Raw genomic sequence first — 27,511 nt, forward strand, 5'->3', positions numbered from 1 at the left:
TTGGCAGTTTGCCTGTGCCATACCACACCGAAAATTTGTTCTGATAAACACTCAGGAGAGGAAAGATTCAGATTAATACTTGAAATATAATGTTTCTTTTTCTTATGGACAATTTTTGCACTAATACTGAATCTGAAAGACTTTGCCCAACAACGAGACGTGTGAAACATTTTGCCAAAGTCTCTCCTGTCATTTATGGATGCAAACGGACTTGAATATAAATGCAATGGGTTGGAGGTTGGGGAAGGAATATAATGTATCCAATCCTTCAGAACAAGAGATGTAAAATATGTTTTTTTTTATTATGAAAGAAGGAAATATTTTTTTGTTTAGATGTATTGACATAACTGAATATGGTGCAGGTACCTAGGAGGCTGGCACGTATGCATAATAAAGTGTCTGTTGGCCAGACTAGAGGGTGCCGGGTGATACATCAATGGGGGAAAACGTCCTCGTAGGGGCGGTGTCTCAATCTTAGCAATCCTATAGAGAAGCTCTCGGTTACTGGACATGTGGGAGATACACCTAATTGATGTCTTACCTGAGAGGTTGAAACCCTGCATTGGTAATGCCAGTGCAATAAACGCTGGCTACCAGGGTACAGTATGCCGTCACCACATGGCGCTTCAGCATCTCGCAGTGGTTGATAGAATCCTAGTACCCTATATGTGCTGAATATACTTATTTGTGGCTTGCTCTCAGAGATGTGCGGACACAGAGTGAGGTTCAGGGCGCTTATCTCTGAGGAGTAGCAGAAGAGGAGGGATGTATTCAGCACTATATTGGGGGGAATGGGACCCAGTGTAAAGTGGCTTAAGATTCTGTCAACCAGGGTGAGAGGTTGGTAGAGAGTGTGAAATGGTATAGGACAGATGTATGTCAGTGGCTCTGGCGTGCACGCAGCAGCAGGCGGAGTTAACAGCCACCATCAAGCTGATTGTACAATCTCTCTATGAGGGGCAGTGGCCTGATGAGTTAGCATCACCGCTCAGTAAGACTTTGCAAAACACCTCGCTTACACTAATCCAAAGTGGTGGTCGAATGCCTGGATGGGTTGTACTGGTTTGGATTGTGAAAGGTTGTGCTGTATGATCCATGTACAGAAGTGCAGACTCGGTCTGTAGATTTTGTGGCATCAATGGGCTTACTGACTGGGATTCTATCTTGTTGCATGTGTGGCTAAGTGACCCACATGTGGTCAGAGAGTACGGAAGCTGGGGGCAGGTTTATATTTCCCTCTGTCGAAAGCATGACCATGATGTCCTCTGCATACCAGGTCAATACACGGTACCCTGTATTTTGGATGGAGAGATCATTGCTGGGAAGAAAGCACCTGGGTATTATTTAGGACGTAGACAAGTTTTTCCTTGTCCTAGAGGATGCCAATGTATTGTCAGTCATGAAACAAGGGTATTTCTTGAGCCTAACATTAGGTAGAGGTGCAGGATATACCCTGGGCATGGTCGATGGAATCCAGTCACAGGGATAGAATTGTGTGGGTTTTTGTTTGTCATTGTTTGAGATTTATATGTGTTGTTAGACTCAAAACTTATATAGGAAGCTCGCCTGCTTATTTATTGAAAGTTGAGGGACGAATTGACGATGGGGTCTCTTCGTACAAATTAGAGACTTTGCTGCCAATTTAGATCCCTGAGGTACCGCAGACAGGCCAAGTTGCAGTAGGAAAAACCACTGTGAGCAAGACTGCATAATCCCGACCCGTATTTACAGTAAAGAGTTATAGAAGGTTGGGAGCGGGATATGTAATTTGATGGGTCATATGCATATATATAGATATTATGGTAATGGGTTAATTTATGTCGCATATCTGGTGGGACTGCCCCCTGATCAAAGGCTTCTGGGAAGAAATCTCAGCTTGGATCAGGCATATAACAGAAACCACTATCGTCCTAGATGCCGCTGCTTGCCTGCTCAACATAAACTCATTCCCCATACAAAGATATAAAAAGTCCTTAACAAGGCATTTAATCACCGCAGCGAAATCACTGATTCCTTTATACTGGAAAACAAACAGAGTCCCAGGCGTCAGAGATTGGTTGGAAAAAGTTACATACATACACAAAATGGAAGAACTGGTTGCAATGAAAAATGAACGAAGTTCCGCCTTCATGGATAGCTGGTCCCCCTGGGTATCTTTCACCTACTCAAAAGAGTTTGAGTCGCTTTCTCACCATTAAGTCTCTTCCCCCGGTAAGACTACTGCTAACTATCTGTTATAGCTGCTCAAAGTAACCCTTCCCTGCCCCCTTCCACACCCTACCCACCCCTCCCCCCCCCTCTTTCCTTCCCCCAATTCCCAACAACCCCCTCCCCCTCCCCTCCCCAACTCTCCGTTCTTTAACTCTTTTCAAAAAAATGCTTTTATTCTCCAAATAATATGTATTAATATTGCAATCTCACTTTATTATTACATGCTGTTATACTTTTTGTACTACATTCATGTACACTGTTATACTTAATTTTATTTCTGTACGATCCTACTTTTGCTTGAATAAACATTGGATTGTGAAAAAAAAAAAAATTTATGTCATGGTGTAGTGTGATAACGGTGTATTTTAGGCTAGTAAGATGGGCAAGAAATCTGAAAGCTGGTTAATATACTGCTCTGAGTGTGTGCTGGTGAATGAGTGAATGGACACCCCTTGCCTTGCCTGTACTACACCCCTTTCATGAAGATGGAAGAAAGAAGAAGATACAGAATGGTGACAGGGAAGCTGTCACGGAAGAATGATGTTGGTGTGTCACCCAGTAGCAAAGCAGCATGTGTTGAGAAGCACAGCTCGTTAGGACTGTTATTGACTGTTCCATGGGAGCTGGTTCTGAAGCCTATGTTGAGGCGCAATACGGTAAAACCATTAAGGGCTGCCATCAGGAATTATTGGGCTTACACAGCTTCAGGCATGGGCCCCCTGGAGCAGAGAACCGGGGGGAGGGGGGGGTGCTGCCGCCTGAAATTGAGAAGTGGGGGGGGGGGCTGCCTTTACAAAAAAAGAAGAAATAAAGAAAAATATATATAAGAAAAGGGGGGTAGCCCTGGGGACCTCTGGGCCCTTTAATAAAAAATAAATAAATATATATATATATACACACATATATACAATTTTTTTTTTTTTTATAAAAACAAATTACAAAAAAGGGGGGTTGCCATCCGGGACCTTTGGGCCCTTTAATAATAATAATAATAATAAAAAAAGAAACCTCTGGGCCCTTTAATAAAAATATATATAAAAAAAATAAAATAAACATTTATAGAAAAAAAAGGGGGGGGGGTTGCCATCCAGGGCCCTGGGGACCTCTGGGCCCTTTAATAAAAAAAATAAAAAAATAAAATAAATATATATATATATATATATATAAACACAAATAAACATTTATAAAAAATAAAAAAAGGGGGGTTTGCCACATGGGGCCCTGGGGACCTCTGAGCCCTTTAATAATTTTTTTTTTAATATATATTGAAACGGCTACCCACTGGTGTGAGGGTCTCAGCCGTTTGAGACGTCCTTTTCCCTGGCAAGCTGCGATATGCAGGTACCGCCGGTATATCCCATCGAACGCCCTTCCAAGAAACGAGACGTGCTACGTTTGAAGGGTCAAGTAGACTGACTTTATTTGGCATATTTCACCTGCTTTTATCTGGTTACAACTGTTACAAGAACAATGACATCTCCTTGAATTAATCACTTGGCCAGTTTCTAGCCGCTTCGGCACCTCACCCCACTTAACATTTCCTGGCCAGGCACATAGAATTCAATTAACCTTTAAAACAATTATCACTCACACATAATCCCCATCAGCATACACCTCACAGGGGGGCTGTTTACCTGCACACAAAAGAGGGTTCATTAGCTATGCGAAGGGTACATTAGCATTCAACAATGAAAAGAAACTTGTCCAATTAACCCTTTGAGCTCAGAATACACTGTGGTACATCCACTTGTGACAAGCCATGCAGTTCCTTGTAGTCCCCCTGCACGAAGATTATAACTGTCTCTGCAGCATGCATGTGTCCGTTACACTACTCCCCCTTTGTGGAACACTCCGGCAGACCCGGATTGATCCTTTTCGGATCAACTTGGGGATGTCCGGTCTGCTGTTAGGGTAAAAGTTCCGTTTGCCTGGACAGTCCGTCGGCCTTCCCATTGGCTTACCAGGTCGGTAGCTGATGGTGACGGTGAATAATAGAATTCAGTTCTGGAACAGTCACTTGCTTTGCTCTCTCAATGGCTCCCAAAACCTGTTGCTGATGCTCTTGGGACAGATACGGCACCACCTGGATGCAAATCCCATTTAATCTTTTGACAATTTCCGTCTGTTTGTGCATTTCAATGTTCAAGCCACGGGACATCTCATAATACATGACATAGTGTCGTTGCATCTCTGATTTCTCACTGGCCAACTTGTCACATTCCCATTTTAGACTGTGATATTGTGCCGGATCTACAGTACATGTCGGGGAAGGTAGTCTTACCCGGTTCTCAGCAGCAAGCGGGTTGATTCCAGCAACGCGGGTGGTCACGGGACAAGCAGCAGCAGGTGTAGGTAAATAAGCCGAAGTCAGAGGGCCAATGTCGTTGCCCAGCACCACCTCGGCAGGTAGGTTGTCCATGATACCAACTGTGGTCTTTCCTGACCCGGCTCCCCAGTCTAAGTGCACCCGGGTGGTGGGTACGCGAAATACAGCACCCCCTGCGACCCGGACGGCAACTGTGCGAGTGGACACGTTCTCTGGCTTTACCAGATGTTTTTGAATCAGAGTGATAGTAGTCCCGGAATCTCTTAAGCCTTGTGCTACTTGTCCATTCACCCGTACCTCCTAACGGTGATGCTGACGGTTATCCGGAGAGGCCGCTTGTATTGGGTCCGCCTCATACCAAATTCCCAGACATTCCTCCGGGCCCCCCTCGGTCTCCAGGCAGTGGGCCGCAGAGGGACGTGATGGAGTGACCTCTGTGCTGGGTGTTGTGCGTCTCCAATTGTTATTTGTAGCTCTCAAAGGGCAATAACGAGCAATATGTCCCGTGTCGCTGCAGTGATGGCACGTCACCCTAGGCGGATCCCGGGGGTAGTTGCTAGGCCCCTGAGGATGTGGTGGAACTGGAGCCGGAAACTCTGGGCGCGGGGTGACGGTTGGAGTACGCGGTTCTACCTTATGAGCCAGCCGTGTAGTACCCTGGCTTACTTTCCTTGTTTCCGCGTACTCATCTGCTAGCCGAGCCGCCTCGTTTAAGTTAGCGGGACGGCGATCTCGTACCCAGTCTTGTATGTTTGCGGCCAGGTCTTGGAAGAAATGTTCCATTAGGAACAGCTGCAATACTTCCTCCCCGGTGTTGGCCTTGCACCCTTGGACCCAAAGGGATGCCATCCTTTGTAACTGGTTGGCCCATTCCATGTGGGAGTCCACAGCCATCTTCTTGGACTCCCGGAAGCGCCGGCGGTAGGCTTCTGGCGTTACGGCATATCGGGTTAGCAACGCCTTTTTAACTTGCTGATATTGTAAAATATCCTCTGGAGCGAGAGCCCGAAAGGCTTCATTGGCTTTGCCCGACAATTTCCCCGACAAAATAGTGACCCATTGGTCTGGTGGTACCTGGTGTAGTGAGCACTGCCTCTCAAAGTCCGCCAAATATCCATCGATTTCCTCCTCACTTTCTACAAAAGCTTTAAATGCAGTGAACGGTATTTTCTTTCCTGTAGCAGCAGGTGGGGGGGTAGGAACTGCAGGTGTAATGGGCTGTCTCGCTCTTACCAGTTCCAGTTCTTGTCCCCTCTTCGTTTGTATTTCTTCCCTTGCTTCCCGGAACAGCTGGTTGATTAGTTCCGCAGACGTTTCTGGATACAAGGATAATCTCCGCTGTACAATCCCAGTAATTACATCTTCTTTGCTGACAGGTGCAAGGGGCTCCGTTCCTTTCATAGATCCATCCATTTCGTCCAGCTCCAGCAGGTCAGCTATCAGCTCTCTCCGTGGTCTGTTGCTGGCGCTCCTACCACGACTCTCCAATAGATCTTTTAGTGTGGATCTTTTCAGCCTGGCGTACTGCGACTCCATTCAGCACTTGCTCTTTGGATAAAAGGATCATCCCACCGCTGCCAACCAATGAAACGGCTACCCACTGGTGTGAGGGTCTCAGCCATTTGAGACGTCCTTTTCCCTGGCAAGCTGCGATATGCAGGTACCGCCGGTATATCCCATCGAACGCCCTTCCAAGAAACGAGACGTGCTACGTTTGAAGGGTCAAGTAGACTGACTTTATTTGGCATATTTCACCTGCTTATATCTGGTTACAACTGTTACAAGAACAATGACATCTCCTTGAATTAATCACTTGGCCAGTTTCTAGCCGCTTCGGCACCTCACCCCACTTAACATTTCCTGGCCAGGCACATAGAATTCAATTAACCTTTAAAACAATTATCACTCACACATAATCCCCATCAGCATACACCTCACAGGGGGGCTGTTTACCTGCACACAAAAGAGGGTTCATTAGCTATGCGAAGGGTACATTAGCATTCAACAATGAAAAGAAACTTGTCCAGTTAACCCTTTGAGCTCAGAATACACTGTGGTACATCCACTTGTGACAAGCCATGCAGTTCCTTGTAGTCCCCCTGCACGAAGATTATAACTGTCTCTGCAGCATGCATGTGTCCGTTACATATATATATATATATATATATATATATATATATATATATATATATATATATATATATAAAACATTTTAAAAAAAGGGGGGTTGTCATCCGGAGCCCTGGGGATCTCTGGGCCCCCGTACCCCTAAAAAAAAAAATTGTCCCTTTAAAAAAATAAAAAATAAATAAATAAAAAAAAGGGGGGGTTGCCATCCGGGGCCCTGGGGGCCTTCGAGCCCCTGGGGACCTCCGGACCTCAAAAAAAATGGCCCTTTAATAGAAAAAATATATATTAATTTTTATTTTTTTATTTTTTATAAAAAATAAATAAAAAAAGGGGAGTTGCCACCTGGGGCCCTGTAGACCTCCGGGCCCCTGGGGACCTCCGGACCCCTAAAAAAAAGGAGAGGAGAGAATGACTTGGTGTTATCTGATCGGACAGGCTGGGGGGTGGTTTGAGTGAGGGGGTGTGATAGAAGGGCACACACACAAGAGTACGTTTTTCTCTTTCTCTCCCCTCTTGACGCCGGCCACATAATGCTGGTTCATAATGGGAGCTCTAGGCACACTGCTGACCAGCTGATTTTACAGATGTGATGTATATCTTTGAATTTCTCTAGTATATGTATGACGTTGTAATGTGCGACATCGGACTATCCCTATTTCCTTGGGAATAAACACAATGTTCATTTTACCAGCAGCAGTGCGCGTGTGTGTGTCTTAATAGGCGTAGACCAATGAATCCATTTATGCAGTAGATAGAGGGAACCTGTGAATATCTCTTGAGCTCATTAGTTTAGATTATATTGAATAGCCTTGTAAAGTACAGCACTTTCTACACCAGGACAATGAAGATGTGCTTAACCACTTAAAGAATGTTTACTTAAACAAGAATGAAACAGTTATTTTGCAAACATAAATGACAGATCACAGATTTCTGCAAAAGAGAGGCAAAGCAACACAACCTATTAAATGCTGTTTACTCACTATAATCAATTACCATATAAGGCAGGCCGATATGAGTAGGTGTGCAGTGGAGAAAATCCCCAACACCATAACACCAGTATTGAGATCCTTCTCCACCTATGCCCAAACACACACACCAGAAATTAACAAACAACTAAAACAGTGTAAAACAATCACATCAAGTGCTTAAAGCTTGTTTTACTAAATGGCTCCCTCTAGAGGACAGTCCATTGTAACCATATATGGTGAACTTGAACAATAGTCTCTAAATGATGACTGTTCCAGATTGTCTCAGTCCTTCTTCAAACTAGCTTTGTTATTGCACTTAATTGTAATCCAAGATAAAAAGAGTAGTGACTGTGAGAATATGAGATGTTAGTAAAAGAACCACTACTTCCATCAATCCGCTGTAGGCCGCAAGCCTCTCAGTCACTCATGCAAACCTCCTGTTGGCAGTTGAAAGGTGTGTCCAGAGAGAGCTAACCGCGGCCTAGCTTGTCCCTTTTATCTGGTCGCCCAGCATGCTGTGCGGCGGCGCGTTGCATCCTGGTAACACAGTGGCATTGTGGGTTTGTAGTCCTCAAATAACTTTAAGGCAATAGAGTCACTTTCTCATAAAACTACCCATCGCACAATGCACCATAGTTCAATTCTAAACCTAGAAAATAAACATTTTAACAACACTCAGTGGTCACCAGAGGAAGCCAGCCCTTTACCAAATAAACAATACATAACACTTCAGTAGCTATCTTCTGGCTACATCTAGGAGCATACAGGATCTACAATGTGTGAGTGAAGAATTGTAAATGTGTAGTAGCACACGTTACACACAGGATCTACCACCTTGACAATTCAGTGTCCTCACAGAGATATACAGAGGACAGTGTAGCAGGTGTACTGCTTGGAAGCATTAAAGCCCCATTGTATAAAGTAGGAAGTGATAATTACTGAGGGGACATCCAGGAAGCTGGCTGTTTCCTTATTAGCAGAGCTGGCGAAGAGAACAGGAACACACACACAGGCCAAATGAAAAGGTAAACAATTTTATAGTCCTCCACTGGCTATTTGCTTCCTGTTTCGTCCATGAAATTGAATGCAGTGGCTCCACCGACAACTAACCAGAAGCTGCCCTCCGCTCGCGAGCCCCTCCCAGCGCTCCACCCTCCACCTCTGCACTGTCACATTGACACTGCTCTGCTCACATAGGCTGCTGCCGGGTGTACCAAGATGGTCACCGCTCCAGAGCTAGGCTGAAGCCGCAGCCTTTCCTATGGTCGAGGCAGCGGAGCTCAATCCGCGGATCGTGTGGTGTGCCGATCCAAACATGTTGACCCGTTCGGGTCACGGATCAATGACGGTCCGTTGCATGCATACATACATAGTGGTGTATTTAGGTTTGGTGCTGCCCTAGGCCTGACTAAACTCATGCACCCCCTAATTTAAATATGACTCACCCCTTCCTGTCAAGGCCATACCCCTTCCTGTTTAAGACCCACCCTATCATCTATAAACCACACCCCTTCCTATTTAGGCTCCACCTTTTCCTCTTTGAGCTCCACCTCGTCCTCTCTGTACATTAAAAGTGGGTACCAAGTACCTAATTGTATATTTTGTTGTTTTGTATACCATTTAAAATGCTGTATCTATTATTTTAGATAATAATAATCGTCAAATAAAATAATGAAAAGTGTCAATTAAACTATTTTTACAAAGCTCAGTCAAGTATACTATATGGATCACAGCTGCTGTAATTGGTTGAATTAGCACGTGGTCAGTCCACGTGAGTAGTAACACCATACCAAGGTTTCAGCCGCTATTACTGGACATTCATACACCATTTGCACCATTCATACAAGACAGTGCCACTGTACATATCAACACATCCTGTCTTTTATAGTACTTACTCCAAGAACATCCATACACACCACACTATTACCCACGATAAGTGCCAGCGCCGCTTCAGCAAATGCCTGGCCACCGGGGGCTGCATATGTGCAGGAGGCGGCCGCGGGACTTGGGTTAGACAGGTTGGGGGACTTTTTCTCATGCGGGGGATGGCTTTGGGGTGTGTGAGCTGTGCGGCCACACAGGGCGCCATGGGCAACAGGGGCACCGTGCGGCCATCATAGCTCGCAGAATGTGAGCAGTGTAGGCAGTGCTGTATTCTGGCCCAGGCCTTCCGCCCCCCCCCCCCAAAGAACATGTCGCCCTCCTCCCGACTTCCGCACACAGGGCCACTATCAGGGGAGTACTGCTTTGAAAAACAGTGGCTCGCGCCATGTGCGGAGGGGGCCAGGAAGCAGTTTATGCTGTGGCCAATTATGGGGAGGGAAAAGCGGGCAGGAAGCTGGGCAGCGGCGCAGCAAATCCAATTGGAGCCGCTCTCTCACTTCTCCCTTCAGCTTACAGGAAGGGGGCATAGGGGGAGATACAGACAGCCCGCAGCTCTCCTGTCCCTGTCACAGCGCCGCTGCCGAGTTCTCTGGCAAATAGTGCAGCGTTGCTGTGACAGGGAGAGGAGAGCTGCGGGCTGTCTGTATCTCCCCCGCCACCCCCCTACCCTTCCTGTAAGCCGAAGAGAGAGAGAGAGAGAGAGCGGCTCGCTGCACCGCCACCCAGCTTTCTGCCCGCTGTTTTTCTCCTCATGATTGGCCACAGCAGAGGGACAATCAGACGACTCTGGGGGCATCATGGGAAATGTAGTTACTGCAGAGTTCCGGCCTCAGTGTGTCCATAGACACCAAGCTACAGCCCCCATCATCCAAGCACTCTGCTGGAGGTGAGAGAGGGCGTGTAAGAAGAGGAGCAAAAGAGAATACTGTGCTAGGGGAAACCAGAGAGTGAGCCACACTGTACCCCTGTTACTCGCACCACCAGAGAGCCACACTGTACCCCGCACCACCAGAGAGCCGTACTGTACCCTGCACCACCAGATAGCCACGCTGTACCCCGCACCACCAGAGAGCCACGCTGTACCCGCACCACCAGAGAGCCACGCTGTACCCCGCACCACCAGAGAGCCACACTGTACCCCACACCACCAGAGAGCCACACTGTACCCCACACCACCAGAGAGCCACGCTGTACCCCACACCACCAGAGAGCCACGCTGTACCCTGCACCACCAGAGAGCCACGCTGTACCCGCACCACCAGAGAGAGAGCCACGCTGTACCCACACCACCAGAGAGGGAGAAAGACCGAGCCACTGCCAGGATACAGATATGCTACACTACTGACTAGAGTCCCCCCGGGCAACCCAGAGTGTGGAAACGTCCAGCCAGAGGGATCACTGTTGCAATTTCGTTGGATCTGGTAAGAGGGCCCGTTGGCCATTATCCATTACTGTTCCCAGGGACTGAGCCATTAGGAAGTGCCTAGCCTGCTATTCTCTAGGCCTTATTGACTGCCACAACATCCCTCTCTGTCCTCTTTCCATGGCATCCTTCTCCCACAGTGTCCCTCTGTCCTCTTCCCACAGCATCCCTCTGTCCTCTTCCTACGGCGTCCTCTTCCCACGGCATGCCTCTGTCCTTCACCCCACGGCGGCCCTCTGTCCTTCACCCCACGGCGGCCCTCTGTCCTTCACCCCACGGCGGCCCTCTGTCCTTCACCCACGGCGTCCCTCTGTCCTCTTCCCACGGCGTCCCTCTGTCCTCTTCCCACGGCGTCCCTCTGTCCTCTTCCCACGGCGTCCCTCTGTCCTCTTCCCACGGCGTCCCTCTGTCCTCTTCCCACGGCGTCCCTCTGTCCTTCTCCCTGACCCCTGCATTATGACGCTTAGGCTTGCCACCTGTCCGGGGTCCACCTGAATAGCTCAGGTTTTGAATCATGTGTCTGGATTTCAGTCTGCCTAAAACCCAGACACGTTATTCAGATCGGACTGTGGCTTCCCAAGTAACCGAGACAGTCATATACAAATCTGTTGCCACCTGTTAAAATTGGCCACACCAACTGTTTTCCGCTGCGTACTAAGCATGCCGCATTATTTCTCTCCTCCAGGTCTTTAAAATCTTATAGAGTATAGCACCAAATAAATTGCCATGCGCAGTTAAAGTGTTCGGGTTTGGCTTGATGAAAAGGTGGCAACCCTAGCCTGTGGGCGCCACAGGATTAACTCGCACAGGGCGCCTGAACACCTAAGGCCGGCCCTGGGCCTAGGCCGAAACACAGCTTTTCTCTCCTTTTTTTGTATACATATATTTTTGATATAGATTGTGTTTCTTCCACTTCCTGTGATTTTTCAATATTCTCCCCTTCTTACACATCATCTTCAGAGTCAGACAGATCCTCATCTTGTAAGTGGGGCAATGTGGATTTTCTTACGCCCCGGGCATATTCCTCTTCCTTCTTAAGCAGTTTCTAAACATTCTCATTCGCAACATCAAAAAGGGTTTTCACAGACAGCGAAATTTACAAAAAAACAAGCAGCTGCTGCAAGCACTTGCGTGGACATTTCATCAGTTACTTGGACTCTAAGGCCCCATACACACGAGAGTATTTATCCGCGGATACGGTCCAGCGGACCGTTTCCGCGGATAAATCCTCTCGAGGATTTCAGCAGATTTTAATGCGATGGAGTGTACTCACCATCGCATTGAAATCCACGCCGAAATCCTCTGGCGATGACGTGTCGCGCCGTCGCCGCGATTATGACGCGGCGACGTGCGCGACGCTGTCATATAAGGAATTCCACGCATGCGTTGAATCATTGCGACGCATGCGGGGGATCCCTTCGGACGGATGGATTCGGTGAGTCTGTACAGACCAGCGGATCCATCCGTTGGGATGGATTCCAGCAGATGGATTTGTTCTGCATGTCAGCGAATATCCGATCTGCTGGAATCCATCCCAGGGGAGATATATCCGCGGATAAAGATCCGCTGGCGTGTACACACCATAGGATCTATCCGCTGGAAACCCATTTGCTGGGATTTATCTGCGGATGGATTCTATGGTGTGTATGGGGCCTAAGGCCCCGTACACACGAGAGGATCCATCCGCTGGAATTGATCCGCGGACCGGCTCCAGCAGATAGATCCCCTGGTGTGTACAATCCAGCGGATCTGTTTCCGCGGATTTTTATCCCCTGGGATGGATTTCCAGCGGATACAAATTTTAAGACACGCTTTAAAATCTATCCGCTTGAATCCATCCCAACGGATTGATCCGCTGGTCTGTACAGACTCACCGGATCAATCCGTCCGAATGAATCCCCCGCATGCGTCGTAATGATTCGACGCATGCGTGGAATTACTTATATGACAGCGTCGCGCACGTCGGCGACGGCGCGACACGTCATCGCGATGGGATTTCGGCATGGATTTCGATCCGATGGTGAGTACACTCCATCGGATCAAAATCCTCGGGAAATCTTCGAGAGGATTTATCCGCGGAAACGGTCCGGTGGACCGTATCCGCGGATAAATCCTCTCGTGTGTACTAGGCCTTAGAATGAATGAAGCAAAACTCTGTCACGTCCCCTTTCATTTTCTGTGGAATTGTGGCACGGCCTTGGTAGCTAGTGTTATGTTTAACCACTTCAGCCCTGGAAGGTTTTACCCACTTACTAGTTATGGCGGCAATCCGTGATTTTTAGTGGGACTATAAAATTGTGTTGGATAAATCTGACCCTATGTGACACTTTTTGGGCACAGCATATGTACGATAGGTAGTCTGGAAGTGGTTAAAGACCTCAAGGTGGCCAAGTAGAGAGTAGATCAAAGAGGGCAGGGACATAGACATGGTGTCATTCTGGAGGATTTTAGTATGTTCCGCTATGCAAAAGGCAGCAATAGATCATGCAATGATGTAAGCTTTTTCCATTTAACTAGGGAACAATGGGGATTGGCCAAACGACCCCCTGTTTGGTTCGCACCAGAACTGTCGAACATCGGGAAAGTTTGGACCCAAATAAAGAACCCTATTAAAGTCTATGGCAGGGCTCAAAATCCTGAGCTACTAGCCAGGCCTTAAAGACGTACTCGCCACCAGTTCGCCAGCCCAACCCCTACCATGCCCGCCCCTAATCCAGCCCCTAGACACGCCCCCATAAATTATCTCATGAAATGACACTTAAATGTTTTATGCAGAATTAAGGTATAAAAATAAATATTAACAACAACTTTATCTGTGCCCAAAAATGCAGCCTGCCCATGTCTACCAATACAGCATGTGTCCCTAGTGCAGCCACATGTCCCCAGTGCAGCCACGGGTCCCCAATGCAGCAAAATGTCCCCAATGCAGCAAAATGTCCCCAGTGGAGCCAGTGTCCCCATTGCAGCCAGTGTCCCCATAGCAGCCAGTGTCCCCATAGCAGCCAGTGTCCCCATAGCAGCGACCCGAATGTGAAAAATCAAAATGCCCATTTTGAAGGCTCATATGCAAGTAATTGGGCATTCAATTGTTATGGGCAGGCCCGGACTGGGACAAAAAATAGGCATTTAATGATGGGATGTGAGGTTCCAGCACCTTGTACCTCTGAACCCCTTTACATTACACAGCAACCTGCACCTCTGGACCCCTTTACATTACACAGCAACCTGCACCTCTGGGCCCCTTTACATTACAAAGCACCCTGCACCTATGGACCCCTTTACATTACACAGCACCCTGCACCTCTGGACCCCTTTACATTACACAGCACCCTGCACCTCTGGACCCCTTTACATTACACAGCACCCTGCACCTCTGGACCCCTTTACATTACATAGCACCCACAGTTTGTTACACAGACACCCCCCTAACAGTTCTGGACCCCCTGCATGTTACACAGACCTCACTGTAGTGTAGTGTTCAGACCCCTCCCAACAGTACAGACCCCCTCCCTACAGTGCAGACCCCCTCCCTACAGTGCAGACCCCCCCCTATATTACAGACCCCCTTTACAATACAGACCCCCCTCTACAATAATACAGAACCCCCCTTCAATACACACCCCCCTACATTTCATACCCCCCTACAATACAGAACCCTCCTACATTTCAGACCCCTACACTACAGAACCCCCTAAATTACAGACCCCCCCTACAATACAGAACCCTTCCTACATTTTAGACCCCCCTACATTACAGACCCCCTACAATACAGAACCCCCCATAATAAAGAAACCCCCTCTACATTTCAGACTACCCCTACAATACAGAAACCCTCCTACAATACAGACCCCCCTTCAGACCCATAATGTACCTCAGATCGGAGGAGGAGGAGGCGGCTTCACTCTGCTCTGCTGTGTGACTGATCAGATCAGATCATCAGAGCCACCATGCCAGAGAGAAGGCGATCATTGTGAGTCCCGGCCCCCCTGATGTGCCGATGGGTGTCACTGTCACTCGAGTGCGGCTCCGACTCGCAGCTGAGAGTGCACCGGGGGAGACATGACATGGGGCCCGCGGGCCGCCGCCGCGGGCCACCGCGGCCCACCGGGCATATGCTCAGTATGCCCTATGGCCAGTCCGGGCCTGCAGAACCCCCCCTACATTACAGACCCCCCCCTACAATACAAAACCCACCTACAATACAGAACTCCCCCCCTACATTACAGACCCCTCTACAATACAGAACCCCCTTACATTTCAGACCACCCCTACAATACAGAACCCCCCATACAATACAGAGCCCCCCTTCAGACCCATAATGTACCTCAGATCAGCACGGGACTGCATGTCGGGTCCCTGTAGTGATAAGTCCTCATCACTACAGTCCCCTCCCCCTGTGTAGACATAAAGGAGGAGGGGGAGGCGGCTTCACTCTGCTCGGCTGTGTGAGACAGCCGAGACTGATCAGATCATCAGAGCAGCGGCCACCGTGCCAGAGAGAAGGGGATCGTTGCGGGTCCCGGCCCCCTGATGTGCCGACTGGTGTCACTGTCACTCGAGTGTGGCTCCTGCTCGCAGCTGAGAGTGCACTGGGGGGAGACGTGACATGCGGCCTACCGCGGCCCACCGGACATATGCCTGCTATGCCCTATGGCCAGTCCGGGCCTGGACCGTAACCCTATAGAGGCAATCTTGATGAAAGCAAGAATAGGCCTTGCTGTAAAAATTGTAATGATATGTGTGACGGGAGAGTCAGTGGACCATAGAATCCTTTGGAAAGGTTGGGAAACCCTTGTTTCAGCTCCCCATGCACCTCCTATGTCTTAGTTACCATGTGTCCACTAGTAACACAGGGTAACTGAAAAAAAAAAAAAAAAACTTGGATTACTTAAAATGGGACAGTAATACGTATCCACAATATCTCCCCGGATATACAGTATATATAGACCAGGGGTACTGAATTAAAATTCACGGGGGTCCAGTCGGAAGAAAATTCTTCCAGCGGAGGTCCGAATGCCAAATTGGTGCTATGACGCCACATGATATCCTCCACTTGACAACCTCCCATCACAGCGCCCCACCACCACCACACACATGCACACACCTTTATGACCCACACACATCGCACTTTTTTTTCATTCAACTTTATTGAAATGTAAAAATACCTTTTATTAATTTTTATGCACCACAGTTCAATTGCGGTGCATAGAAACAGAATGCATTTTGCAACACACTGCTCAGTACGCAGGGGCGCTGTTGCAGTGTGAACAGGACACATAGAAAACAATTGTTTTCTATTGCCCTTGCAGAGACTGACGCATCACAGACCCCCCCCCCCATCACAGACTGACCGCCCAAATCACAGACCCCTCATTACAGCATAATCCCCCCCCATCACAGACTGACCTGACCCATCACAGACTGACCTGACCCATCACAGACTGACCTGACCCATCACAGACTGGTCCTGACCCATCACAGACTGGTCCCCCAAATCCCCAACCCCCTATTACAGACTGACCCCCCCAAATCACAGACCCCCTATCACAGACTGACCCCCCCCATCACAGACTGACGTGACCCATCACAGACCCCCATCACAGACTGACCCCCCCACATCACAGACCCCCTATCACAGACTGACCCCCCCATCACAAACTGGTCCTGACACATCAGACTCCCCATCACAGACTGACCCCCCCAAATCACAGACCCCCTATCACAGACTGACCTGACTCATCACAGACTGACCACCCATCACAAACTGGTCCTGCTGACCCATAACAGACCCCTAGAACAGACTGACCCCCAAATCACAGACCCCTTATCACAGACTGACCCCCCCAAATCACAAACTGGTTCTCACCCATCACAGACCCCCTATCACAGGCTGACCCCCCCCCTCATATCACAAACTGGTCCTGACCCATCACAGGCCCCCTATAACAGACTGACCCCCCCAAATGACAAACTGGTTCTGACCCATCACAGACCACCCCTATCACAGGCTGACCTCCCCCCCATCACAAACTGGTCCTGACCCATAACAGACTTACCCCCAAATCACAGACCCCCTATCACAGACTGACCCCCCCCCCATCACAGACGGGTCCTGACACATCAGACTCCCCATCACAGACCTCCCCTGTCCTGTCCTGTCCTACATTGCATTGCATTGCACTCCCCCCTCCCCACAGAACCCTACCTTAATCACACAGGAAATGAAGCATGGCCGCTCTGAACAATGGGCGGGACTTTGCCCATTAAAAGTGAGTGATTTATTGCTGGGACCGCCCCCGCTGCCTAGCAACCAATCACCCACTTTTTAACTTAAAAAGTCCCGCCCTTTGTCCAGAGCAGTCGCGCTCCGCTCCGTGTCCTGTGTGATTAAGACAGGCAGTGTGGGGAGGGGGGAGTGCAGCGATGTGAGAGAACTTGAGAAGGCACGGACCTGCCGCACCTGCCGCACCTGGCGAGCGAGCCGGTGACAGAGGACACACGGGAAACTACTTGGCGGGGCTGCGGTCCGGATAGAATGGCCACTGGGGCCGGAACCGGACCGCGGTCCGCCATTTAGTGATGCCCGATATAGACTATTCTTGGTTTGTTTGATTCTGAATTCAACATGTTAATTGAAAGAGCTGATCACATTGGCTTCTGTACAATGTAGGAGACAGGCTGACTCCTACTGGAGCTTCTGCTATTGTGAGAAGGTGTCCTGTATTTATACTAGATAACGTATAATCTACTGTGTGAAGCTCGGTGACAAGAAGTCTGACCTGAAGTGAAATCCTGATTAATCATACACAGAGTCACATCGACTGCTTTAAGGGATTAGTTAATTAGCTCATGTTAATTTATGTTTCTGGTTGCAGGTGTATTGTTAGAGTAATATGAGCAGGAGGGGGGAACCTCCTCTTCAACTGTATATAAGACTGTATTCTTGTTCTAATAAACAGTTCATGGTGAGCAACCAAACAAGTATTGTCTTGGTTGTGGTTGTCAGCGGTTGGAATATCTGATATCTATATTCATACTAAAAAAGGAAGCGGTATATGACGGAAGCACTCAAGCGGAGTGTAGAACCTTCTGTTACAATATGCACCTGTGAAACGTGTGCGTAAAAATTGGTCTTTGGGTGTTAATTGGGCTCATGAAACCTACACCAAGAAAATTTTTCCAGATGAAATCAACACCCACAACACTAGGCAGCCTAGAAGTTCTGCAGAGATTCCACATCCCAAAAACACTTAATTGGCGTCATCGGCATCATAGCTTCATAGCTAATCCAGGACTGATTTATTTTGATAAAAATCAGCCGGTCCATGGAGTCTGTGGACAGACGCGTTATATGATCAGTAACAAAACCTCCAGCAGCACTGAATGCCCATTCAGAAAGTACGCTGGATGCAGGGCAGCCCAGCAGCTCAATAGCATACTGGGCAAGTTCTGGTCAGTGGTCTATTCTCATGGCCCAGTAAGCCAGTTGATCGTCACCTGGAAAGCTCTCTATTTCTGTTTTCGCCCCTAGATAATCGTCCACCATGTAATGCAGACGCTGCCGATGGGATGTGGAAGCTAACAGCCCTGGACTCTGGCGAGGACTAAAAAATAATCACTTAGGCGGCTTCCTTCTCCACCGCTCCTATCTGGACCAACAGAAGCCTCAATACTATGGTTTTCCACAACAATGTAACCTACCAGTTGGGAAAGGCGTTCAATAAACTTCACTTTACGGTGTCTTCATGAGATTTCATCTTCTGCACGCTCTGTGGGGACAGGATGAGTTCTGAAACTTTCCCTTTATGACATCATCATCATTTCCTCCATCCTCATTACCACTGGAGACAACTTGACAATACGCTGCGGCTGGGGGAACATGACTGCCAATTTGTTTACCAGTGTTCTCCCCTCTCTGTAGGCTCATGTTCCTGATCAATATCTAAATCGAGTAATGGCTGTGCATAGTCAATGAGCAAGTGGCTGGCGCTGTGTTTAAATAACGCTGCTGACTCCTCAATGCCTGATGCTGGGGCTATGGCAGGAATAGCTGTGGACAAGGAGGCAGGCTTTGCAACTCTGCCAGCTGCAGGGGGCTGCGCACTAGTCTTTGCTTGGGTGACGGAAAATTAGGAGGATGAGGACAGTTTAGTAAGCCAGTCCACCACCTCCTCTGCATGCTGTAGCTGGATAGCACGGGCAGCATCACTAAACAGAGGAAATGATGCCCTGCCTGAGGACTGGCCATGTCCACCTTTGCCTGTGGACACATACGCTGCTGCCCCCTTACAGTGCCATGGGAGCGTCTGCCTCTCCTTGCTGTCCTCCCAGACATGGGGGCAGTGGCAGCCCATCCATAGGCCCATCCACCCCCCCCCCCCCAGTCAGTAAAAAAAAAAAAAAAAAAAAAAAAAAGTTAGTTATTTAAACATGTCCCTTTAAGGGAAAAAAATCCAAAAAAGGTCCTTAGGTGCACTGTGTCCGGGATGCCGGGTGCCGGGCACAGTGCAGTACGGGTAGCGCCACGTCTGTGCAATCACGGGATTGCAGACGTGGCGCTACATTGGCAGACAAAAAATGCCTTTGTGGCGAAGTCCATCGCGCCACTTGCTTCCGGCGCGATGGACTGTATTGTTATGGCTGGGCGGGTGCACACACTTTCTTTGTGCACCCGCCCGTCTTTATGCTAGTTCCGACGTCACTGAAAGAACAGGAAGTTACGTCGGGACTCTCAAGCTCAGTGCGCCTGGAACAGGTAAGCTGAGTTATGCCGCATGCCTTGCATTCCCCTCTCTGAAGTTCATTTTCTATTGTATACAGCGGCAGCAGTATACAATGGACCCCCCCCCCCTGCTTATTGAAAGTTTATTTATATTAAATATTGGGCGAAAATAGCGGGTGGAACGGAGCCCCCCCCCCTTATTCAAATTTGGTTTTTATTTATATGTAATATTGGGCGGAAATAGCGGCCGGAACGCCCTCCCCCCCCGCTTATTACAAAATGTTGTCTTTAATACGTAAGAATTACTGCACAAATAGCGGGCGTCAACTTTCCCCCCCCGTTATAAAAAAAAACATTTTGTCCGCAGTATCTGGTAATCTCGCGCAGTATGTCCGCATTCTCTGGTAATCTCGTGCAGTATGTCCGCAGTCTCTGGTAATCTCGTGCCCATTTAGAGTCCTTCATTACTAACAGTGTCATTTTATAGTTTGTTTGCGCCGATCTGTAAGGCTGCGCTATATACCATGATTTGTGATGCTGGGGCTGTATACTCTGTCCTGTGATGCTGAGCTGTATACTCCTGACACTATGAGCAAGTGGAATACAGGGGACGGAGTGGGTGGATTCTATAAGGGGTGTGGCTTATGAGAAGTGGGAGGGACGGAGTCTTGCGCCCCCCCATCCTAAAACTAAACTAGCCGCCACTGGATGGGGGTGTGGGGGGTGCTTATTAACAAAATGTAATAAAGATGTGTAAATGTGTATGTGGATGCAGTGGTGTTTGGTGCACTTTCATTTGAGTATTCACAACACGCAGTAACGCACAGAACTATATGACATTAAACTTGCAGTAACACAATGAAATATATGGCGTTAAACTTGCACTAACCAACAGGACTACTGTATATGGCGTTAAATTTGCATGAACGTAGAGAAAAAAAACTGTTAAACGGTCATTACACTAACAATGACTGAACTATCCCTACATTCACACTAATGTAAAGATTAAATGGTGGTCGCACCACACTAAAAATTATTGAAAAAAATCACACACTAAAAATGATTGAACTACCCCAACGTTGACAATAATGAAAAGATGAATGGTCGCATTAACTCACAATAACTGAACTATCCCTACATTGACTAGAGCTGCACAATTATTCGTGAAGAATCATTATCGCAATTTTTTCCCCTTGGCGAGGTGTAATCTTGTCAAAGTATTTCCCAATTTTTTTTTCTATGCAGAGAATTCTCTTTGCTCTGCGGAAGCCGACAGCCTTCAAAAGAAAAAAAAATAGACAATCCTTTAGATTAGGCATGAGCCGAACACCCCGCGGTTCGGTTCGCAGCAGAAGATGCGAACAGGCAAAAAATGTGTGCGAACACCGTTAAAGTCTATGGGACACGAACCTGAAAAATCGAAAGTGCTAATTTTAAAGGTTAATATGCAAGCTATTGTCATAAAAAGTGTTTAAGGACCCTGGGTCCTGCCCCAGGGGACGTGTATCAATTAGGGCTGCAACTAACGATAATTTTCATAATCGATTAGTTGCCGATTATTGTTGCGATTAATCGGATAATAGCCTTAAAAAAAAAATTCACATTTTAAATTTTTTTGGGGCCAATGTTGTTGGGCAGATTACAAAAACACAAATTGCCGCAAAAACACATTCCATGCTTTTCTGCAGCTTCTCCATTGAAGTATATTGAACCAAAAAAAATAAAAAATAGCACCGTTTTGCGCTAAAAAGTCCTTGCCCTTTCCAAATACGCAGCAGCTGAAAAAAAATCATGGATGTGAACGTGTCCCATAGGAAAACATGTAAATGAACTGTAGTGTGTTTCTTCAAAAAACAGAGACGTGAACCCGGCCTGAGGTGTTTAGTAACATAATGGGGTTAAAAAAAACAAAAATAAGTACAAAAAGAGCAAATAATCGCTACTGTAAGGGGTTAATTTTTTTACTGTGGGACAGTGAAAGTAATATTTACAGTAGCAATTTGCTTTTTTGTACTATAAAGGGCTAATTTTAGTTTTTTTAACCCCATTATGTTACTGGCCGATTAATCGATTATGAAAATTGTAATCGATTAATTTCATAATCGATTAGTTGTCGATTAATCAATTAGTTGTTTCGACCCTAGTATCAATGCAAAGTTTTTTCAGGAGCGGTGATTTTAATAATGCTTAAAGTGAAACAATAAAAGTGAAATATTCCTTTAAATGTCCTAACTGGGGTGGGGGGTGTCTATAGTATGCCTGTAAAATAGTGCATGTTTTCCGTATTTGGCTTGGGGTTCCCCCCAAAAATCTATTCCAGACCCTTATCCGAGCACGCAACCTGGCAGGCTGCAGGAAAAGAGGGGGGGCGAGAGAGCGGTCCCCTCCTGAACCATACCAGGCCACATGCCCTCAACATGGGGAGGATGTCCCCATGTTGATGGGGACAATGGCCTCATCCCCACCACCCTTGGCCGGTGGTTGTGGGGGTCTGCGGGCAGAGGGCTTATCGGAATCTGGAAGCCCCCTTTAACAAAGGAGACCCCCAGATCCTGCTTCCCCCATGTGAATTGGTAATACCCCTACCATTTCACAAAAAAAGGGTGAAAATTTTAAAAACGACAGGAGACGGCTTGGGACAAGTCCTTTATTAAAAAAAAAAAAACATTCCAGCAATGTAATCCACTCTCAAGCTTCAGCGTAGTAATCCGTTCTCGATCTCCAGCGATGACCCATTCTCCAGAGGTGATCTCCAGCGAGGAACGACGCACATCCCGCCTCCATCGGAGGCACCCGGCCAAATGACGCGCAAGCTGCTTGACAGCTCTTTTATAACAGAGTGCGTGGCCACCCATGACATGTGACCCCGCCCCCTCAGACGCATCACAGCAAACCCGGCTTAGGAAGAAGGATGCAGACTCACCATAAGTACAGAGGGCCTGTTCTAATAAAACTGAGATCAGAGAAATATGGTATCTGAAGTTTATGAGACAAGAAGGTTTAGCTATATGTCCTTGAGACAGAACAGTGAGACAGAACATTTTTAAGCGGACCTCTGAAGATAAGCTGACTTCGGAAGTTTGTACTGTCCGGGGCTGCGCAGTATCCATACAGTCAGAAGCCTTAAAGAAACAGGCCTGCGGCAGGTGAAGCAAGCAGCCACGCTACACAGAGACACGCTCTGTCAAGCAGCATCGACACTAGAACGATCTCTATACAGCAAGACAGCTTCTTCCCCGCAGCCATGTCGCACAGTGGGACATCTTCTTGCAAAACACATTCATGAACAAGCTTATCTAGGTCATCTGTCGCAAATGCAGCAGCTATCGCCCGTTCAAAAGCTGAAGCAGCAAGAGCCAGGGCTGCATTCGCAGACCAAGAGCTGCAGATGAAAAAAGAAAAGGCCCACCTTGAAGCAGAAGAAAGGTGAGACTGGAACAAGAGAGAGAGAAGGAAAGAGTATGCATGGAGCAAGAAAGAGAGAAGGAAAGAGTACGCATGGAGCAAGAGAAAGAACAAAGAATACGCCTGGAGGCCGAGCTAGCTCAGCAAGAGGCATTTCTGAAATTGCAGCAAGCTATCCTAGAAGTTAACATTGAAAGGCTGGCAGTGGACCGAGACACTGCCGCCACCATTGCAGAAGCAGAAGCTTTCGAAGCAGCCGTCTATGATGAGCCAAGAGTAGGCAGCAGCATACCAGGCCTAGAGGAGGACCAACAAGATTCCTTGCAATGGGACTGTTTTGCATGATTAGATTATGTCTACCAGCACTATGACCCAAGCAGCATCCCACAACAAGAAATTAAACATGAGGTCAGTGAGTCCCATCAAATAAAGCAGCAACAAACTGACCTTGGACCCCAGTGCTACAAGCAAGAAAAATCTGACAGAGTTCCAGACTTTCCAGTCCCAACCAAACCTTATACTCCAAAAGGTACCCAGCCTTCATGCAAACATCAAACACCTGTTTTCACTCCGAAGGTGTATGCAACAAGCCGGTACGAACTGCCAACTTTATGCAAGTATGAGTCCAGTGTGCCTAAAGAAGAGACTTCTACCAGGTATGCCCTTTACACCGCACCACAATACTCCAGCAGCCTACCCCAATGCCAATCAGGCTACTGTAGACTTTGCCAAGTTCCTTGCCAAACGTGAGTTAGTGTCATGGATATGCAATAGTCTGGCAGCTTACCTGTTTCCATCTGTCCATTAGAGGCCTGACTCTGTTCTGGTTACCTTCTTATTTCCTCTCCTTCCTGTATGGCCCCACCCAGGAAGTCTATATTAACTGTTGCACTACAGGCCTGCAGTGCTGTTCAACAGTGTTGTTTGCTTAACCACTTAAGACCCGGACCAAAATGCAGCTAAAGGACCTTGCCCCTTTTTGCGATTCGGCACTGCGTCGCTTTAACTGACAATTGCGCGGTCGTACGACATGGCTCCCAAACAAAATTGGCGTCCTTTTTTCCCCAGAAATAGAGCTTTCTTTTGGTGGTATTTTATCACCTCTACGGTTTTTATTTTTTGCGCTATAAACAAAAATAGAGCGACAATTTAAAAAATATATATATATATTTTTTCATTTTTGCTATATTAAATATCCCCCAAAAATATATAAAAAAAAAATTTGTTTTACTCAGTTTAGGACGATACGTATTCTTCTACCTATTTTTGGTAAAAAAAAAAAAAAAAAAAAAAATATTGCAATAAGCGTTTATCGGTTGGTTTGTGCTAAATTTATAGCGTTTACAAAAAAGGGTATTTGTATTGCATTTTTATAAAAAAAAATGTTTTACTACTAATGGCGGTGATCAGCGATATTTTTCATGACTGCGACATTATGGCAGACACTTCAGACAATTTTGACACATTTTTGGAACCATTGTCATTTTCACAGCAAAAAATTCATTTAAAATGCATTGTTTATTGTGAAAATGACAGTTGCAGTTTGGGAGCTTATGGGGTTATGTGTTCCCTGAAGTGTGTTTACAACTGTAGGGGGGTGTGGCTGTAGGTGTGATGTCATCGATTGTGTCCCCCTATAAAAAGGGATGACACGATTGATGCATCCGCCCCAGTGAAGCACGGGGAAGCCGTGTTTACACACGGCTCTCCCCGTTCTTCAGCTCCGGGGACCGATCACGGGTCTCCAGTGGCGATCGGGTCCGCTGGTCCCGCCGTCACGGAGCTTCGAACCAGGTCGCGGGAGCGCACTGCGGGGGCACGCCCGCGACCCACGGCTGGGTACATGTACAGGACGTACCTGCACGTACATGTGCCCAGTCGTGCCATTCTGCTGACGTATATGTGCAGGAGGCGGTCCTTAAGTGGTTAAGTTCCTGTCTGCAGTGTGCTATGATTACCTTCCTGTGTACCGTTTTTGGCTCGTCCCTGACTTCTCCTGTTTGCCTGTGCCCTTGACCCTTTTCCTGTCCCTCGGTTACCCTAGTCTGCCTGTTGCCCTGACCTCGGCTTACCCATCACTACCGTTTGTCCTGCTTGCTACTTCCCCTCTCTCTCTGCGGAGCGTGACCTAGGGGATCCCAGGGGTCGCGACCTGCATCCAGCTGCGGCGAAGGCCATCCTCACCACTAGAGGCTCTGGTGAACACAAAGCTGGGTCTTAGACTCCGCGCCCTGGGCGATCTTGGGTTCACGCTTCCTCTCTGATAGCAGCAGTTGGCTATAGGATTCACTACCCTGTGGTGCATCCCTGACCCCAACAGGGAGCACTTGTCACCTGGCCACAGGTGACCTGACAGTTAGTTACCCAAGGACTTGTCAAATTTAGTGATCGCCCACAACACTACAGAGCTTGGCGATCCTCTTTCCAGAGTGTCATTCAAGGTCTAGATCTATCCTGCAGGGAACAGATAGAGCTCCTCATAAAGTAGCTTGGCAATGATTCTGCTGAACATGCCAAAAGGATCAGAGACATTAATATTAACCACCATGAGATAGGCCTTCTGGAACTGACTGGATAGAGGTTATGGCTCACCAGAGGCTATAGAGAGTACAATGTTTAAAAGGATAGAGGACTTCCCAAAAATACCTAGCTGAGGTTACCAAAAACTCAGAGAATTCAGTGACCTGTGTATGGAGTTACAAGTTGCTAAAGCAGAAGGGGACTTACCTGGACTTTCTTATCTTGACTCTGCTAGGGGTATTAACTCCTTGGCACAAAAACTTCCTTATGAGTTACACGAAAGATGGATCGCTCATGGCTGTAACTACAACCGAAAACACAATGTGCCCTTTCCACCCTTTAGTGAGTTTGTGGACTTTAAAGACAGACAAGCAGGAACAATAGATGACCCCAGCTTCATTTTTCCAGTGTCTTATACCACTTCTTCTGGCTCTAAGCAATTTAGAGCTCCAGTAACAGTGCACAAAACTAAAATTTCTTCACACAGATTTGCAGAGTCTCAGCCATAGGATCAAGACAAAGATCTTACTAAGTTCTGCCCTCTACATAAGATGCCACATCCTCTTCTGAATTGCAGAGCCTTCAGGACAAAGACCATCCAGGATTGCAAAGATTTCCTCAAAGAGAACAACATCTGTTACAAGTGCTGCTCTTCGTCGACACCCTTCACCAAGGACTGTAAGGTCAGTGTTTAATGTACCGAATGTGACAACACATAGCACAACACAGCTCTACACTCAAGGTCTGCTCCAAGGACTGTCCCACCTGTTCAAATGGACAAGGAGTAAGGCAGGGAGACCAAAGACTCTAGTACAGATGCCATAGCAATCACTTCACAGTACACTGAAGTCTGCAGGAAGTACAGGTAGCAGATCCAGCTCTAAAATCTGTCTCGTGAAAGTTTACTCAAAAGGACGCAGAGACAAAGCAGTCAAGCTCTCCGTCATCTTGAATGATCAGAGTAATAAGTCACTAGCTAGATATGTGTTTTTTAACATTTTAAACCCTAAAGGCCCCAGCAGCCCTTACTCCCTTAGGACTTGTGTAGGTACAGTGGAAACGGCTGAGAGAAGAGCTGACGGCCTACAAATTGAATCTATGGATGGTAAGACATGCTTACCCTTACCGACCATGATAGAGTGCAACCAGATGGGAGAGATATCTTGCAAGTCCAAAAAGTAAACAAACTGATCAACGGTCCTCGAAACACCCCATATGCCCAAAAACTGGATCTTGGGTGGGTCATTATAGGTGATATTTGCCTGGGAGGGGCACACAAACCGGCATCTGTTAATAACCTGCTCACTAGTACCCTCAAAAATGGTCGTCCTTCTCTTTTCCAACCCTGTAAAATCACATCCTCCTAAAGGAGCTACCAAACAGCAACCCTGTACCTCTTCTCTTCCTAAGTCCCCTCTGTGACAGCAATACCTATGACGACAACCAAAGCGACTTAGGAAGCACAGTGTTCAAGAGAACAAAGGAAGATAACCAGGTAGCAATGTCCATTGAGGATAGGCTCTTCCTAGAAGTTATGGAAAGGAGTATGAAGAAAGATGTGACTAATAGCTGGGTTGCACCTCTTCCTCTTAAGCCACAAAGACGACGTTTGCCTAACAACAGAGAACTAGCATATAAGCGCCTCACTTCCCTAAGACATAATCCTAAAAGGAAACCAGAGATGGGAGAACATTTATTTTCCTTCATGGAGAAAATATTCCAGAATGGTCATGCTGGGATAGCCCCAAACCTCAAAGACTCAGAGGAATGTTGGTACTTACCCATATTTGGGGTCTATTAACCTAAGACGCCAGGGCAGATTAGAGTGGTGTTCGATCCCAGCGCCAAGCATGAGGGTGTCTCTCCAAATGATGTCCTTCTCTCTGACCCTGACCTGAACAACAGACTATTAGGAGTACTTC

The 27,511-nt window shown here is 47.4% G+C and overlaps 1 protein-coding gene across 2 annotated transcripts in view; it reads right to left on the minus strand.

Moving 5' to 3' along the window:
* The window catches only part of STING1 (stimulator of interferon response cGAMP interactor 1), a 476,559-nt gene that overhangs the window by 413,502 nt on the left and 35,546 nt on the right, over nucleotides 1–27,511 (minus strand). The gene's annotated exons all lie outside the window — the stretch shown is intronic.

Source organism: Rana temporaria, chromosome 3, assembly GCF_905171775.1.
Source record: "Rana temporaria chromosome 3, aRanTem1.1, whole genome shotgun sequence".
NCBI lineage: Eukaryota > Metazoa > Chordata > Amphibia > Anura > Ranidae > Rana > Rana temporaria.